We start from the raw sequence: 18,887 nt of genomic DNA on the forward strand, positions 1-18,887 counted from the left end.
TGACAAGAAAGAATTAAAATAAAAGGAAACAAAAAAGGAGTCAATAAGAGTAAACAAAAAGCCTTATAATCTAACAGGTCAGCATTTCAAAAAGGAAGAACTCTCTTCGGAAACTCCTAGTTTTGGGAAAACACAATTTTAGCAGAAGGAAAAAAAAACCCAAGTGAGAGTATTTTAGCCAACTCTTCCACAAAATCCACTTTCACGACAAGCAGAAGCATGAGTAACATCGAAATAATATCCAAGAAATCAGAGGTTTGAGGGTAAAATAAATTACTAAGACACAATCTCAGGCTATGTTTTCTCTGTTTGATAAATAATGGTTCAGGATTGTAACAGAAATTTTACAATTGTATGACAGTCCATGATGGGGGTTCTACAATCTGTCCCTCTCCCTCTCCACCTTTGCCTTCTATTGCTTTATGGGGAATATGACTGAAAAAGCATTTTGGCTGGGGCTTTTCCAGGAACTGAATCCCTAACAACAGTGTTTGTGTAAAACCAGGTTCTGTCATACAACATATAACATAGGACTCAGTATCAGTAAGATGCTTTCATCCTTTCTGATTTATCATCCTGTAAGTTGTCCCACATGTATTTACACTCACTGATGCCCTTTAGATCTTCCCAGTCCATACCAGTATGAAGTCAGTAAGTCAGTAAACCAAATAGGTATGTACAGCAAAGAACTACTCGTAATCTCATTGCAGGTTAAGTCCTGAAATAAAAATTTACAACTTGAATAAATTTAATCTTGCTGAACAGATAGTATGACCTAAGGTGAACAGGTGAAAGATATTAAGGATGACAGCTACGGCTACTCCAAAATTTAAGGAAGGATAAATGACAAGAATATCCTAATTTAAACACCTGTGTTTCTTGAGAAGGTTTGAAATCCAGACCTTGAGATATATTTTGCAAGCTTATCTTCCCAGCCTGAATTATGAACCCAAATCTGAATGCTCTTGGAGTTTAATGATTAGATTCAAGACCATTATTTTGTACTAATATATAGCACTAGGAATGAAATGACACTATGAAACATTGCGGGGCGTTTTCCCTTAGTACTGGTATTCGGTTAACTTCAAACTTCAAGGAGTTTTAAATTCTGTCATACTTCTTACAGGCTTTTACAAAGTTTAATTAAGGCTGGGGAAAAGAGGCTTTTGAACCAGAGTAAAGCAAAGTGAATTGAAACAAGGACTGTACACCATTATTATTAGTGTTTTACAATGTGGAGGGTCCCTTATGCATGTGAATCTGTAAATTGCCATGTAGAAGAGCACAACAATAATAAAAATTAAAAAAATAGAGGTAATGGAAATTATTTAGTTAAAAATAAATCAAATCAATTTGTGGGGATTTCTGTCCATATAAAGTTTACTGGGGAGCTGGATCTAAGTCTTTGCCTTTGGTTCACTTTAACTGCAGTGAGGCACTCTATATACTCAAGTCCCTTGAGCTGTCCAGTCCATCATTGCTATAGCAGTCTACTCACTGTCATAAAATTTTCCCATTTTCTTGAAAGATGAAATTTTGAGATCTGTATTTATGTTCTGTGATTATGAGTCCAATTCAGTGTGGGGTTTTGGTTGGAGAGTAAGGAGAAATAGGAAGGATTAAACAGGATTTCTGGCAGAATGAACTGGACAGGTATGAACTGGAGATAGGAAGAAGAGGTCAGGGGGTGAACTTCATCTAAATGAGTATGCCTGAGCTATTTAATTCCTCCTGGGAGCCACAAGATCTTGTATGGCTTGAGATCAATTTTTAAAAAGTGATAAATCAGCTCTAATTATCAACAAGAAAGATTTAGCTGCTGCACACATCAAGCATAATAATTTTTAAAAACTGCAAACATTAACAACTTTGAAATACAGAACATCTTCCACATATTAAATCCTGCATCGGTCCTCCCAGTTTTTAGTATGCTTTTGGCAAATCCATCACCAATGATATTTCATCCTCTGCCCCAATGTGTTGCAGGAGCAAGTTTCACTGCAGCTTACGTAGTTTGTTGCCATCTCTCAGAATTGAGACAGAATTTAATGTCTGGATTGTGCAAAGACTTGCAGGGGGGTATTTCCCTTTCTCCCTGCTGAGAGGGAAGGCTGATTTGCTGCCATAGGGTTCTGAAAAAGTGTCTGAAACACTGAGAAAAGTGGAAATGATAGCTCCAGCTGACGAGAGCGGGAGGGAGCATATTACCTTCCAAAGGTGGCTGTTTAATTGAACATAACCTATGGAGCATGAGAATTCTACATAGTTTTCAGGATACTGAAGCCAAATTTTATAGGAGGAAGCTCAGAACTGGGATTCTTAGACCTTTTCCTGGCTACTTCCCTCCACAAAATATAAGGTACTTGTGTTTATCTATTCAATCAAATAATTTTCCCTTTGTAGAAAAAAAAAGAAGAAAAAAAAAAGACAGGATTTGCCCATTAAGGCTCTTTTGGGCCTGAGTAAAACAGGGGACATTGCAGTAAGCACCTGGCTGAGTGCCAGCAGAAATGCCTATGTTGATCCTCCTATCTATGGATCCTCCTGTTGATCAGGCTGGCGTGGGGCTACCACACAGCTGGGCAGGACTGTGACCATGAGACAGAGACAGCAAAGTCTCGATGAGGGTCAGAGCTGGAACCAGCTTAGTGCTGCGGCTCTCATGAAACAGATATACCTAGGTAGCTCTTACTAGCTATTACATTCTTGAAAGCCAGACCAATGCTTGTATTTCTGTCAGTTTTCCTGGCTAATGTCCCTGCTGTTTCAGTCACATCCACAGCTCCATGGAAATCTACCTGATCTCATGCCCCGTCTCCTCTTAAGGCCTGTGCTTCAGAGGCCCAGCCAGGACTCGTCCAGCAGCATGGGGAATGCTCTGGGGCATCAAGCAGCAGGAATTTACAGTAGCTCACCTGCACAGAAAGGGGAAGCTCAGGGGAGGCACACGGCAGAAGCCCCTGCTTGGTTATGAGCAGCTCTCTCACCAGCTTCAAAAGCTGAAGGAAACTTCAATCAGGAATCCAACCCACATGAAACAAACCCTGTCTTTCCTGCTAAGTGTGTTGGTAATCTTTCTGTTCAAAGATTAAAGAAAAAAAGTGTGCTCTTCACTGGAAAACATAGACGTACTAAAGAAAACGGCCACCCATGTTGAATAGTGACTCATGATTCATAATTTCCACTGAAAATTCGAGTAAAAGGAATATCCTCTTTGCTCAAGATGGTGAAAGCATACGTTTTACTTGGTGAGAAAAGAGGCCTCTGTATGTTTTAAGAAAATTCCTGTCACTAAGCACAGTTATTAATTCATACACAAGTCTCCAAGTGACCCCAAATGCCTACAGCACACAGAGCATGCCTCTCCTTCTGTAATTACAGCTAGCCAAAACATCTTTCAGAGACTTGAACTGCGTTCCAGTAATGGTGACCCATTTCCCTTTCTATGAAAAAACAACATTTGATTAGTAGACACCAATAAAAACAGCAGCTGTGAAGAAAAATATGCAGAGGAATGTTGCTACAGCTAAGCTAGTGGAACAAGAAGTATGCGGTGGAGTTTTTTAATCTAGACATTCAGTCAGATAGCTTTGCTGGCTAATCAGAGCATCACACCATGTGACCATGGAATAATTTCTGAGTAATTTTTAAGCTATACTTTCTCTGCTCTCTGTGATGCTGGCAAATGCAAACAAAGTATGTGAGTCTAGGGCAAGAGCAACAAGGATAATTTTTCAGGTATTTAAGTGTGACGGAACAATCCACAAAGGACCTGCTTGGGTCTGCAGCACCTTGAGGTGCCCTAAGAACCTATCAGCAGAAAAATGCAATTCCTTTGCCTGAATACAGCAGCTCTCTGAAGCCACACTCCAGTGGCTGGATTCACAGGTATTGTCACAGGATGAGTAGTTTTAAGGTGAGAAAGGGAATTTTTTGAGTGGTTAGAACATGTACCTAGAACATGGCTCATTCTTCAGTATTTCTGTGTGATCTGAGATCTACTAAAGAGTTGAGAAACTGAAACATTCAGCCTTCTCCAACCCATTGTATAGCTGTTATTGTATAGCTTGGGCAGTGGATGCCACAGCTGACTGAAGTACTGTGGTGTCATATCCCAAGGGCCTGGGGGCAGCACTTCACCAGGGCATTCGCTGCAGCAGGTCACAGAGTTAGAGAAGGGATGGAGCATGTCCCTGCAGCCTAATGGTTGCACCCTCGTAGGACCATCCCAAGGACTGCTAATGAACTTCAAGTGAAAAATTCAGGAATAAAGCACTAAAATAGATTTTGAGTCAGAACTATGGCTTGCCCCTCCTCAGGTGACTGCCAGTGACTAGTGGACTACAGAGATTTCTCTCCCACACTCTCCCTCTCCCCCAGTGAATGTTCAGCCTGTTACATGATGTTTAGACCAGCCCTCCTGGCAGAGGCTGTTTGACAGCCAGGAAGATGCTCAGTAAAATACTCTGCATGGGGTAAGCCACACGCTACTAAGACAATTACAAATCACCTTGATTAGGCATTTTTCAGCTGGTTGCTGGCTAGTTTCTGTGTCTGCAGACATATGGTGACCCATATCTGTCAAGGGCAAGGGAACAGCTACGAGAGTTTAGAATTTCAGGAGGCTTTTGTGCAAAACCATTTTATACATCATTGTCTAGTATCTCACACATCACCAGTGTTTCCTGTGTCACCAACTAATACTGCTGTAAGGAAACTATCAGGCATGTCTAGAGCAACCACCAGTTGCTGACCCTCAAATATACAGGGAAAATTCAAGCTGGCAGAGAAGTTTTAGTGCAATGAGGGAAACAGGAAAGAGACACTGGCGTTAGGGGGTTCTGGCTAGCAGAAGCAGCTTCGAGGTTTCAGGCATGTGTAGGAGGAAGAAGGAGAGTCTTACTCTCTCCCCCTTCTCCCTCCTCATTCCTTTGGGATTTCTGGCGGGGACAGCTGCCTAATTTTCTCCCCTGCAGGAGCCTCTGCTCATAGTGTGTCTTCTGCAGCTCTGGAGAGAAGGAAGAGGAGAAAGGGCTTTGCATGTAGCTGTGCTCATACAGGAAGCAAGGAGAAAGAGGTGAGACTTGCTTTGTCTGCACTTTAGGGAAGATTTTACTCAATAGCTGTCAACTCAACTGGGTCCCTTGGAGGGAGGAAGGGAAAAGAAAATGATAAGAGGCTAAATGGATGAGAAGAGGTCAAATTTGTTCCTTTGGAGAACTTGTATTGGAGTAATGCTCTGCAAAGCCACTTTATTTCAGAGTGTAAACTGTATGGGCAAATATTAATGAAACTCCAAACAATGCAAAATCCAAGTGACCTGGACTTTCTTAGCCAAGGTTGAGATTCAGGTTGCATTCACTTAAAATACAATTAATCTGTGACTACTCTTGCCACATCTGGCTATTTTTGATTTGACATGAAAATAATGCAAATTTCACAGTTCTTTCATGACATGCTTGCATTATAAGTCAAATATTTGGTGAAGCTCTGCGGTTTTCATTAAATTTGCTTAAAGATTTGAGCTAAATTCAATCCCTTTATTTGCAGAGGCAACTTATGTAAAATGAACTCAAATAAAATGGAGAGTCAAGCTTTTGGCTGGTTCCTGGTTACTAGGCAGTCACTGCTAAGAACTCTTCAGGCTAGTTCCAGAATTGCTACAGTAAAACTCTCACTGAAGCCACTCTCCTACTGGCCTCAGAGGTCCCTGGGACCTTCCTTTCCAAGCAGCTCTCTGGGGTTCTGTGTAAGGACTGGACAATCAGGACTAGCTTTCTTCACAAACCTTCTCTGGCTCTTCAGGTTTTGTCAGGGCCAAAGATTTCCCAGGCTACCAGCAAGAGACTTCAGCACAGTAAACAGCCTGAGACTAAACTGACTGTTGTGAACTTTGGAGAATTCCCAAAGGGCTGAAAGTGGCAGAAAACAGTCTCTGATGCCAGCCCCTTTTCCAACACAGACTTCTAACACATAGTTTGCTCTACACATCAAAAAGACTTGAAAAACAATGCAAAGAGCATGAAAAGCAGCTGCTGTCTTAATTCTGTACATGTGGATCTGACCTGCTGATAACTCTAGGAGGGTCCACTGAACATATACAGAGCAATGCTTAGGATCTTTACACAGTGCTGCAAGACGTCACAGAAAATTATGCTCATAAATAACAGTAAATAAAAATAACAGCAATGTGAGTTCACATGTGGGGAATCAAACCCTTGTTTGGAAGTTCAGCTGGTGAGGCCAGCCAAAAAAAGCGTTTCTTATTGTGCCACTGCTCTGCAGGGCTACCAGCCACAAGAAATAAATGAAATATTCTCATAATGAAACCACATATAGAACCCTAAACCTATAGAATAAGCAGATCTTCTAGAAGATGTTACTCTCTCCCTGCTTGCATTCAAAGCAAACACACGCTGCTACTAACAGTCTGCCTTCTAAAGAAACCCAGACAGCTTCTCGTGTCAGCCTGGGATCAAAATCAGCAGCTTCAGCAAGACTTATCTTTGGGGAAGTGACAAGGTCAGAATCTTTTATGAAGATTGGCTGCATTTAGAGAATATTAATTTCAATATTACCAAGGTAAAATTAGTAATATTGAAATGAGTGATTAACCACACAGCTTCCAGGAACTGAAACCCTACAAACTAAATCTCTTTTTGAAAGTCGTATTTTATCTAAGCGCATTGAGACATTGATGATCAAATAACCTAATCTATCAAATATGCATAAGTGTTTCTGAGGAGCATAAAATTGATGCATATTTTTTCATAAGCCTTTCATGCTGCCAAATAAATACATACATATCCTCGCTTTTTTTTCCCCTAAAGAACTATTTAAAGAACCAAATGATATTTCTCACAAATAATTTTGATCTCCATACTGTTCTATTTCATTCTTCACCTCCTGCTCCTTCATATCTGTCTTCTGCCTTTAATTTGGAAGTTCCTCAGCTGAGTGAGTAAGCTTTATGCCATTTATGTATAGCAAGGCCCTGATCCTTCCTTTGAGGCCTTCCAGTACACACGGTGTAAAAAGAATAAAATTATAAAAGCCTTCACTGTCTCTACACATCTTCTGAACTCCAGCTGCTCCCAGTTCACCCAGCTATAACAGGCAATGCTCACTTGGCTGGGAGGCAGCAGCTATGGAGGTGTCACCTCAGCCACTGCCTCTGTGCGTACTGCGAAGCCACAGTGAGTGCGACCTCATTGCACGTGAGCTGATAGGGCACTGACATCCAGCTTTGATCTTGACCTTCACCTTTTGACTACAAACAAGTCTGTGTCAAAACCGGTTTACCATCAAGTACAAACTGTCATGGGTGTATCAGGGACAACTGCAGTCTACTCACTTCAGGCGCAGCCAAAATGGGTACTGTGCAGAACTAGTAAGTCGCTTCCTCATCACAATCAGCAAAGAGCCTGTGAGCTTTGCTTGGGAAATCAAAAGATCCCAAATAGCTCACAGCAAATTCCTCTCTCCAGTTTCACATCTTGGTATTCTCCCCTTGGATACTGGCAACTCAGAGTACCACTGCTGATGGGAAGGAATTCCTTAGCAAGGATTCAGGCTGCATGATTAAGGACTTCAGTGACACCTGTGGACATCTGAAACTGGATCAGTCAGGAAGCAAAGCAGGAATCAAGCTCCTGAATCTGGCTAACACAGCACAGCTAGCAGAAGAAAAAGGTCCACCTAGAACTTCCGTGCTCCATTGGCTTACCATTCCTTTCCTCTTCCAACCCATGGACACCTCTAACCGTAGTGCCAAGCTGAGCTGAAAGCTGAACAAGACAACTTTGTTCCCTGCCTCTTGAAAAGTGCCTGATCATTGTAGCCCTGGAGGCACAGCTGTCATGGCAAGGTCCCCATCATAAGAAATCACTCTTAAGACAAGCAGCCCTATGGCAAGACCCTTCCCCCTGAAATGACATGACAGGTGGGTTCAGAGCACCCTAATATATTCTGGGGCTCAAGGTATATCTGGGTCTTCCATAATTATATTCAGGCTTGTATGTGATGAGTTACTCTGCTCTAGCTCTTTCCCTGGATCCTGTAGTATGGGTTTTCCACCTGTGGGTCCCCTCCATGGATGCAGTGAGTGAAAGCAGGGAGCCTTGCAGGGCACGGGTGAGCTCTCAGAAGAAGGGCAGGTCAGATGCCCCATTTGGGAACAACTGCCCCTGTGGAAACAATCTGAGCAGTGGGAAGTGGGGATGAGCCATTACCGACTCTATGCCCTACAATATTCTCATCCATAGAAAGACAAGGTGTCTAGTGGATTTAGGGTAACACAGTCAATAATCTGTGTTTTGCAACTATCTCTGTGTCTCTTATGCCAACTGGAGATGCATTGGTGCACAATTATAATAATGATCAAACCCAAGGAATTGGGATAATCTGGTAAAAAAAGTCAATGCACAGTAACATCAAATAATTTCAAAACCCTCTGCAGGTCAACACTAAGATGGTTTCTCCTGATGAAATAAAGGTCCTGTTTGTTTGTTTTTTAATGTGTGGCACTCCCATATAGTCCAAGAATATTTTCATCCTGTTATATGTGGATCTTTGGTATGCTACTCAGATGTGAAAGATTTCCTTAGTGAGCAAAGCTCATGAACAACAACAGATAATATGCAGCCATAGCCATGACTGCTGGTATCTCCTTGTCTGTCTGGGTGAGAAGGATGCAGACAGCAAAGAGTGCTCTTTGAGATGTCCTAGTTGTAGACTGCATTGTTGTTCTAAAAACTGCTTAGACACATACGTGGTTTTTGCTTCTGAGAATTGGGTTGAATGATGGTTGAAAACTTCAGTATGGATGCCACGCGTGTGTGTAGTTAGAGTTATAGATGATAAGGAAATCATTATAAACAGTGTCTTATATTACCTATTGATACATGCTATATATAGAGTATATAATTATTATTGTATATGCACACCTACGTTATTATAATCAGTCTGTTCTGGATAACATCTAAACAATATTTGTAGATTTATACCCCAAATACAAGACCTGGAAAAGTCAGCAAATTATATTATTTTAAATTCTGAGTATATGAGAAGACAGGGAGATACATACCCTATAATTTTTTTTTGGCAATAATTCCAGAATGGGAAGAATATTACTAACTTTAGGATGAAGAGTGTCTACAGCTTTTGGTAAAAGATTTATGGGCACAAAGTTAGTGGGCTATATTTTCATAATGCCCCATTCTAACAGTTATTGGGGTCAGCAGGGTTATTTCAGTTTCATGAGGGGAAAGACAATCTAGACTTGAGCGTTCTACACTGGAAAGGGTGATCTGCTGGGGTCAAGAGTAAAGCCTCTTGGCCTTTGATTCATAGATCAAATTCTTTGCCTGTGAAAAATGGCACTCCCCACCTAGGACGAGATTTGAAGGCTCTAAAGCATATTACCACAGTTTTTTTGCCATTGTGAAAAAACTGCATTACGTTGGTCCGTTACTGAGGGAGGAATAGTATGGCATTGACAGCATGATGACTGGGAAGAAGAAGTTTCTAGAATGGTGTAAGAACAACAGGGTTGAAACTTGTGATCTGCAGAACATGATTCTTAATTGCTTCCAGCAGGGTGTTTGTATTTTGAGGTGGGGCTGAGTCCTCAGGAGGAAAGAGATCACATCAGTAACGAAGAAATCCTTTGTTACAAAAGAGGAGAAAAAGTTCAGGATAGGGAAACAGTATTCAGAGACTTATCAGTAGATAGCCTTGGTATGTCTCTGCATGTGTAGGTACACATTTATATTTTTAGAGATGTGAACCATAGCATTTTTCCCCAGGCAGCTATCATAGATGGACAAACATACTCAACCCCATCAATACAGCCACTGTTGTAAATCTCACACAAAGGGAACACTGAGAATTGCCATGCATTGAAGGACAGAGTTAAAGGAGGGCCTTTGGTTTTAAGTGGTGATGCAGTTGCTATTGGGAAACTCATGGCCTTTGAATTTAACAGATTTTTTCCCCACACATTTTGTTGTCTGCTACTGCAAAACAGAGTGATACTTGCTAACAAAACCAACATACAATTTTCTTCTTACCAGAACAAGGCATAGCTTATTTCTGCATCTCTAAAGCACACCTTCTAGACCATTTGTGAATACTAGAGTTTGACTGGGACCCTGTGGCTTTTTTAAAGAAGTTCAACTACTGTGGCCTCTGGACCCTAGGGATATTCGTTTTCAGGAAACAATGCATGTGCTTTTATTACAAGCCCAAACCCAACAAAGAAATCCACTATTATAATTCTACCAACTTATATGCTCCTTCCTGGATATCTTACAATCAATCCTCATAATTTTGACACTCTCTCAAATTAATCTGGAGTTGCCAAACTTGAAGCATGGCTTCTGAGAAGGCTTTTCTCCCTCATATTGTTTATCAGAGTAGGTAACAAACTTACATTCTCTCTCTAGCACATATACAAAAGGAGGCATCAGAAAACAGTGAGGAAATGGTCCTCCTGAGGAATTGGAGCAAAGGTTACAGGATAGCTAAAAATCTCCCTGCTTGGACCTCTTAACAGCGGTGGTCACGCTGCATCCTTGCAGAGTAAATTTCTGCCCTCTAATTCCTTCTTTAATCGGTGAGTACTTGTTGAAACATACCTGGTCGGGAGACAGGTCATATGTTAAATCCATATAATCAATGTCATTCTCAGCAGTAAAAAGTTGGTAATAAGCAGCACAGGAGAGACCTTTATGTAGAGGCTTTCTCTTGGCTAATTTGAGTAAGAGTTGAAAGTTCTGGCTCAGACCTTGGCACACACTTCAAAACAGCAGTTGAATGAGAACCACATTTAACATAAGTTTCTATTACCTATGGGAAAGTTTCTCATCTTTTTTCTCAGCTACTTCTTCCTCACAAATGGTGGGCCCCATTTTTATTGACCTTGTTTCTAAAGGCTTTAGAAGGACATGTGTAACAGGAACTAAATTATTTTTCTTTTAGGGTTCCTTTTCTTACTGTACATCAGACACAAATGCTTCCCTGAGAGGACAGAATCCACCTTACTGAAAACTTCCTATCATTACACAAGGCTTGGCAATCTCTAGCCTCTTTCTTAAAAAGAGTTTTTTTGAGACAGGCTGTCAGGTACGTGCCCTAACACATCACATTCATCACAGCGAATCAGGAACCCACTGAATGACATATTGTGCGATAGTGCTAGCATATGGAAGGAACTTCATAACTTTGACCACAAGCAATAACTATTCTTCACCAAAATCCAAAGGCTTTCTGATGATCTAGAGTTTAGCTTGACTATTACCTTACCAAGAAGGAAAGTTATGATGGCCTTATTTGACCTCCTTTCTCTGGTAATAGTGTCAACATAACTCACAGGAACTTAGTGCAAACTGTCCTACATAAGGAATAAACACTGTTCTTTCCTTGAAGGGTTATGCGGCATAACCTATCTGCAGAAGGTCGCCCACACACCACTGCTCTACAATGTTCATGTATATGCACCAGATAGATTTTTGTGAATCTCTGTGGTGAAGAGGAATTCATGAGTAGCCTCTCAGCAGGATTACTTATAATAAGGGCTAGTTTACCATCCCTGGAAAACATTTAAGCACTGTTAGATGTTGGTTTTGGTGGTTTTTTTTTCCAGCCATCTGTTCACTGCTTAGCAGTATCTTAGGCAACTTAGCCTACCTGTGCTACCTTTGCACGTGTGGAACAATAATTCCTGAAGGGATGAATAATGGCAGTGCAGCATAAATTATGCCCATTTTTTTGTCACCCTTGGGAGATCTGAAAAGCAGTTTCTTCAGAGATGTTGTTCCAGCTGTAGGGATAGTGTTTTTCCACTAAATCCTCCTCCGAAGAATGTGAGAGATTCAAGGATTTATCTGACGGGATTGTAAAACCCAAGCTCATGATTTATGGGCAAACTCCAGCACAGGCTTTGCTGCACAGGGTAGAGTAAAAACTCTCATTGCTTATGTTACCTCCTGAAAGCATCCCTGTCCAAACATCACCCACCTCTGAGACTTTCATCTAGCTGTTGAATTTAGCATGCCACCCCTGCTACTTCTCTTGCTCTTTACTTGCATGCAAGCTTCACTTGCTATTTACTATTACAACAACACATCATCAGTAAGGTAAAACTAATCTGTCTGATCATGGTCTAACCCAGCTCACGTTCCTTCTTCTCTGTTTCCTTTCCTCCTTTTACAGCTTTAGCAATTTCAACCACATAAACCCTGTCCATGTTTGTAGTTGACTTTTTATGAGTCTTGAAGGTAAAAAGAGCCAATGCTCTTCCTCAGTAATCTTTTATTTAGCACCTTGTTCTCTGCACTCTAATAACTCCATCTGCTTTGAAATGTCACTGGCCTACATCTGTTAATAACCTTTTTCAAGGCTCTTTTGATTTTTAACACACTCACATAGTCGCCTTTGGTAAAATGAAGGCCCCTCCTTTCTTATTTCCTTTCCCTTTTCCCTTTCTTTTTTCTCCTTTCCTTAGGGAAGGGTTTTAGAAGAAGGTTTAAGACCTCATAGCTCTAAGGCAGTGGCAGAAAATGGAGCCCAGAGCAGAGGCAAAGGATTTCTAGTCCTGCTGTCAGGTGTTGCTGGCCATGATTACAAGCTGGTTTCAGTGCTTCTATCTGAAGGAATTCAGTTGGCTACTTAAGGGCAGTCCAGACCTAGAATATACTCCTGCTCACCGCTATAGGAGATTTAGTTCAACTGTACCTGTGTCTCCCCATTGCTACTTGCAATGCAATTACTTCAGTGGTAATTATTTTCTGCTCTCACTTGTAGTTTAGGTCACTGAGGGATAACTACCGTATGCTGTCTAGGAGATACAAACCTCAGCTCCAGTATGATCAAAGAGAGTCAGCTGAGTTGGTGGCCAGCCTCCCACGCCACCCCAGTGCCCGGCTCCCAGAAGTGCCACAGCTTGACCTCACTAGAGTCCAGCCACTGCAAACCACACTCAGCTGCAGATGTGCTCTTGCCTATGGAGCAGGATCATACCTTGCACTTAATATGACTCACGAGGAGGGAAGATGACATAAAACACAGCCCGCCCCATTCCCCTAGGTACTAGAAAACTGTTTTGCTCATTGACAGAGCAGATGGCTTCTTGCCTTCAAGTGAGTGGGAAATTTAGGTGCAGGGTCTGGATCTTGCCTTCAGCTCAGAAAGCTGAAACAGGGGAAAAGCTGCTGTAGTGAGTGTGCTGCTTAGGTTTATACAGCTGTAAGGCTTTATATGAAGTGAGACTAGGAGAAGTCTTGGTCTAGGCTTTCCTCTCAGGAAGGCTCATAATTTGATTTTATCAGGTGAGTCTCAATCTAGTTTTAGAGTGGGGGAGGGGGGAACCTGCTCAGATCACTAAAAACCAAAGCTGAAATAGGCTTTACTGACACACACATTACCAGTTTCAGCACAGGTGACTCAAGAAACACACAAACTGAGTCACTATCTTAGTGATGTCAATGCTACCTCCAGTGAATAACTGAAACTCATCAAAAGAGTTGCATGAAAGAGCTGCTCCTGTTTTAACTCATCTTGACCCTTTCATGGGACAACTAATGGATGTTGTTTATTAGCTGTGGCAACCTGTCATGTTTTCTAACTGGGAGAAGTGAAGAATGGTGCGGTGACCATGGGTAGGGACTACATGACCGCTCCATACTGGGAACAGGCCATTGACAGTAGGCAAGTGCCTCTGACTGTGGCTTTGCTGCCTCTGTCAGCTGTGCCCCAGAGTGGCCTCCAGTTCTTGAACCAAATGGCTTGACCCAGTTGCTTCTGTGTTGCCCATAGCCATCGGGCACATGTGTGCAGCTGCCAGCCCTCTTCCCATGCAAGAAGAGCAGAGTGAACATGAAGAGGTAGGCCAGGAGTCTGGGTTCAAGCCTAAACCCCCGCCTAATGCATTAGCCAGTGTGACACCCGCCCATCATGAAATTGCTAGAAATTTTCTTGAGTAGGGGCACAAGGGGCATAAATTTACTACTTTAATTAAAATCAAAGTACCCCATATCTTTGGGAAGATACTGACAGTATCAGAGCTGTAAGAAGATGTGGTCCAGATCCTTACATTGTTCCTTTACCCCACTTTGATCCCAGCACTTAAATTTAGGATGCAGCAGTTAGAACAAGCTCTCAGTGTGGTGAACTAGGATGTTTTAAAAAAACCTCACATTTTGTTTCCTTTCTGCCGGGTTTAAACTTTTAGATTAAATCACCCTGCAAAAGATGTTTGTGCAACAGGAAAATGTGGTATCAAGATTATCAGAACAAGGTAGACAATAATATATTTCATGTGACTCGATTGCAAAAAATGACAAGGAAACCACAGGACATCGGTGTGAATGCAATGGAACAGGGCCACAAAGCATGTGTTGTGTGCCACAGACATAAAGGTTTATATGGGCTTGAATGACATTAAATTTAGATGAAAAGAACCTTCAGGGTTGGTTGTTGTTTTTTTTTAAGATAGAGACATGTCTTTTGGCATTACACAGCTTGTGGCTATTGAGGCAGATCTGAAGGTAACAGGATGTGGAGCACACACTACTGATTTACTAGCACAAATGGCTTACACAGGCATGGAAAGTAAACTGCTTCAAGCCCTTCAAGATCAGAGATAAGACTTATTAGCAGGATCGGCTGGGGAGTTTTTTCTCATCACTTCCTTGCCATGCTAATTTGGTACAAAGGTACTTCCCTGACTGGCCTATTTGCAAAACATGACACCTAGATTTTGTATCAGATTCCCTGCATGAACCTCCATGACATGACCCCCCAATCCCATCTTACTCTGTTGTTGCATCTTGCCTTTGTCATTTTATCCTGCTTCCTCTCATATCTCTTGGGTCAGTATTAGCTGTTCTTTTGATTCCTGTTTTCCTATGGCACTTTCTTCTACCCACAGGTGGGAAGTAACGACATTACAAACACATCTGAAATATTGCAGAAATAGGCAATTTGGTCACTGTGACCCCTTGCCAGAATGGTACTTTGCAGCAACCTAAAATGTTAGTACTTAATACCAGTCTGCAAGAACTAAAATACACAACTATGAAGTACTATGACAAGTAACTCACAAAAGATTCTTTACTCTGCTTTTTCTGTATGTTTTTCACTATTCCAGAATTCAGTTATAGAAGTATAACTGGGCCCTGAAAAATTTTGTGCTGAAATGTAATGGCTGCTAGGACATCCAGTACAGATATTTTGTAGAGCTGGTGGTAGCCAGGTGGCAATCTTCTCTCTCCCTTAGAAAGCCTTATCCTTCTGTCCTTGTCAACTTACCAGTTTTAAAATTTAAGACTCACTATAAATTAAAAACTGCAAATGCAGCTTCTTAAATATCAGTATGAAAGCACCCTGAACAAGACTTGCTACATAACATGAACAGAACAGCTTCTGTCATCCTGATGTAGTTGATGGCTCCTTCACACGTGATTTGTTAGGTATTTCACGTTCAGCTCTGTGCCCAGTCCCATAGGTTGAAGCCAGGCTCATGACGCAGATTTTCCACAGGTTATGGCTTCCAGCCAAAGACCTGCAAAGTAACGTCCACTCCTGACTGTCTCCAAGGGGACTGTGAGACAGAGCAGATGGTCCTCAAAGAGACTGTTCCTTAAAAGCAAGTGCTATGGAAAAGAAGGGAAATCAAGCTCTTATCCTACCACTTGCCCACTAGCTGTGTACCCCACTCCCTAATTCTAGCTACCTAGAATGTGCTTTCATCCCAACAGCTCCCAGTAATCCTATAAGTCTCACTCTAGAAAGAGAGAAAACTCTCTTTGACCTACTGTCTTCTAACTTATCATCACAGTTTCTTCCAAGCACCTTCTGGAGAATACTGAAGAAAAGACTTTCCTCAAAGCTCTATCTTTGCCTGCTGCTTGGGAGGTCCTTGCATGAAGAATCATTGCCTGGCTAACACCTATGAGAAATGCCATATGTGAGCACAAATAATCTGGGCACAGAGCCATTTGTAAACATACCACAGGCATTACTATTTGACAAGAAAGTAACCTACTTGAATTTTGCAAACCTGACTAATTTTAGAATAGCATATTTTATAATTTTCTGTTCACAATTAAAGATCTTGACAAAATCAGCCGGTTGATTATCACCAAAGGAAAATTACTTTAAACAAAGAACTCTCAAATACACAAAGAATATATAATAACCCCTTTCACTCTACATATTTCCTTCTGACTTCCTCAGAAATAACTACTTTACGTGCCAGATTCTGCTAGCCTTAAAACTGAAATCATGCTGTCCAAATAAATAGGACCATTCATGAACTATGGTACAATTCAACATATGCAAGTTCTCTATTAAAATGCCTATGTGTTCTAAATTTTTATGTTGATATGAGCCCAGATTCTGCATGGTGTACTTTCACTGTGCAAGAGCAACATCTTCTACATCTGATTTTCCCACATCAAGCTTTTTTAAAATAAATAGATACATCAAGTTTGCCCAAGACACAATGTTCTGTCTTTATCACAAAACAAACCAACCAGTGGAATGGATCTCTGGTGTGATGAGTAGTATATGGAAGCAAGAGAAAAAGCAGATGAGCCTACCCTTCATTAAGTTGTTCTTTTTCAGAGAGTAAATGTTAACAGGACTTTTCAATGCTCAGCAAAAACTTCAAATCAGACATTAAAATACTGGAAATACTTATTCAGAAAAAAGTTATATACTACCGCTACACCTAAGGTTTTCCAATGTGTTCAGTAAACTAATTTTTTACAAGAAGCACCTCTCTCTTTTATACAACCATTTCACAATCCTAAAATGCGTCAATGCAAAAGCGTCCCAATTTTGATTTTGAAAATGTAGTCACCTTTCTTCTTAGGTAACAGGACTTTCAAGATTAAAATATCTATTTCAGGCACAGGATTCCAAAATTTGCTCATATATGTTCATCTCTCTAACAAATATGGCTAGACAGTAATGATTATTTAGATGGTACTTTTAAGATAATTTTTCTGGGAAATTTGAAAGATTTAGAATAAAGAATTAATAGATTCATAAACTACTCAGATGCGTTGTTGAATTCAGGTTACTTACTTTCAAACAGCCCTCATTTTGAAAATACCGTATGTTTTAATCTCCAAATTTGTGTACAGTCTGAACACTTAATTGAAAGGTGTCTTTGCAAATGCACTTTGTTACGTATTTAGGGAGGGCTAGGAGCACACACAGATACTGAGAATGGGATCACATTACTTTATGCAAGTCTGGTCTCTCCTTGTTTTTATTATTAAAACTGTGTCTGTTTGAAATATAGACACTATGTTGCTAATACTCTCGAGCAATTTACTGCCTGGCATTTTGCAGGTTCTTGTATGAATATTCCTTGTATGTTCTTCATTCTGAGTCTCCGTTATGTTTTGTCTCCCCTGTTTAGACCTCAGTCACTTGAAAGGTGTAACACAAATTTAATTTGATTTCTTTAAACAGACGGAATATAGAATTTCTCTGGTCTGTCTCTGCTTGGAAGACAAAAAGTTGTGTTTGATTAAAACACAACATCCAGTAATACATATGCAAGCTGATTTAAAAACATCAACAAACAGAGAAATCCCACCACTTCTTTTGCAAGTTTATTTTGCTAGTCAATCACTTTCAGAGTTAAAATCCCAAAATCATTTGTGTGGATAAATCCTTCTGATCAGGCTCCTTTCTGATTTACTGCACATGTGCCAGGGCTTCATTGCTCTCTGCTCTCATGGCATTTGGAATTTGGGAGTGGACCTTGAAAAATTCTCTTAAATCTTTTGTGAGTAGTGATTTGTTGTTTGCACTGTATTAGCAGATAGAGTGTCCAGCTAAGATTTCACCAATATATGCACAGTAACTCTGTTTCTGCTACAGTACCAAATAGGCAAAATGGAAGGTGAGAGGAGTCCTTCCTCTTTTTACAGCTGTAAAAATGGAGCACGCTGCATGCCTTTTTGAGCTTATTTGGGATAGCTTTGAACAAGTGCCACATTTGGCTCAACTGAATTATTCTGAATTTACAAAGGAATAAAAGAAGATCAGAATCTGGCTCTGAAACTTGCCTGAGAGGAACAGGAAGTTGTGGGAACTGAACCCAGGAAGAAAATTCATATCTACAAAGCCCTGGAAAAGAGCCAAAAAATTTATAGTTATAATGAATTAGGACAGGAGCCCTAATCTTATTTGCTGATACCCAACTGCTTACTGCCTCATATCCTGTAAACTCAGACTGTGCATTGATACACTCCCACATATGTGGCACCAGACCGACACCACTTTCGTCATTTCAGTCTAAGCTGACTACAAATTTGGAAGCTTTTAGTCAGCAGCTAACTTGATAGTTTCACTGTCTTTAATGGATATGAGCAATATATGTTGTGCCTTGTTACATACATTTTCTTGCTTTGCCAGTAAAAGCATTCCTGTGGCCGGAGTAGTGCATGCCATGTTGATTCTGAGTGGGTGTTTGGTGACAAGATGAATCAAGCTTAATACCTCTGAGCTCCTGTACAAAATTTTACCTTTTGGTTCAGATTTTCACTAGGTCCTTTTCTGAGTTCCTCTGATTGTCTTTTTCATGTTTTGACCTGTAACATCTCAAGTGACACAATACAGCTGCTGCCCTCCACTATGGCTATTGCCTTGTCCATCTAATAATCTGAACCCTGAAATTGTGGAAGAACCTCTTGGCTGGCCCAAGATGGACCACAGACAGACCTAACTAATGGTTTGTAAAGCAGGCTTAGTAGTCTACCTTTTGGCATATCATATTTGACTGTTAATAGCTATCGCTGTTTTAATCTTGCCTTTGTTTCACTGTAATATACAGAGGGTATTTCCACAAGTCAGATTATTTAAAAAAA

This window comes from Falco rusticolus, chromosome 8 (genome assembly GCF_015220075.1).
Source record: "Falco rusticolus isolate bFalRus1 chromosome 8, bFalRus1.pri, whole genome shotgun sequence".
Taxonomy (NCBI): Eukaryota; Metazoa; Chordata; class Aves; order Falconiformes; family Falconidae; genus Falco; species Falco rusticolus.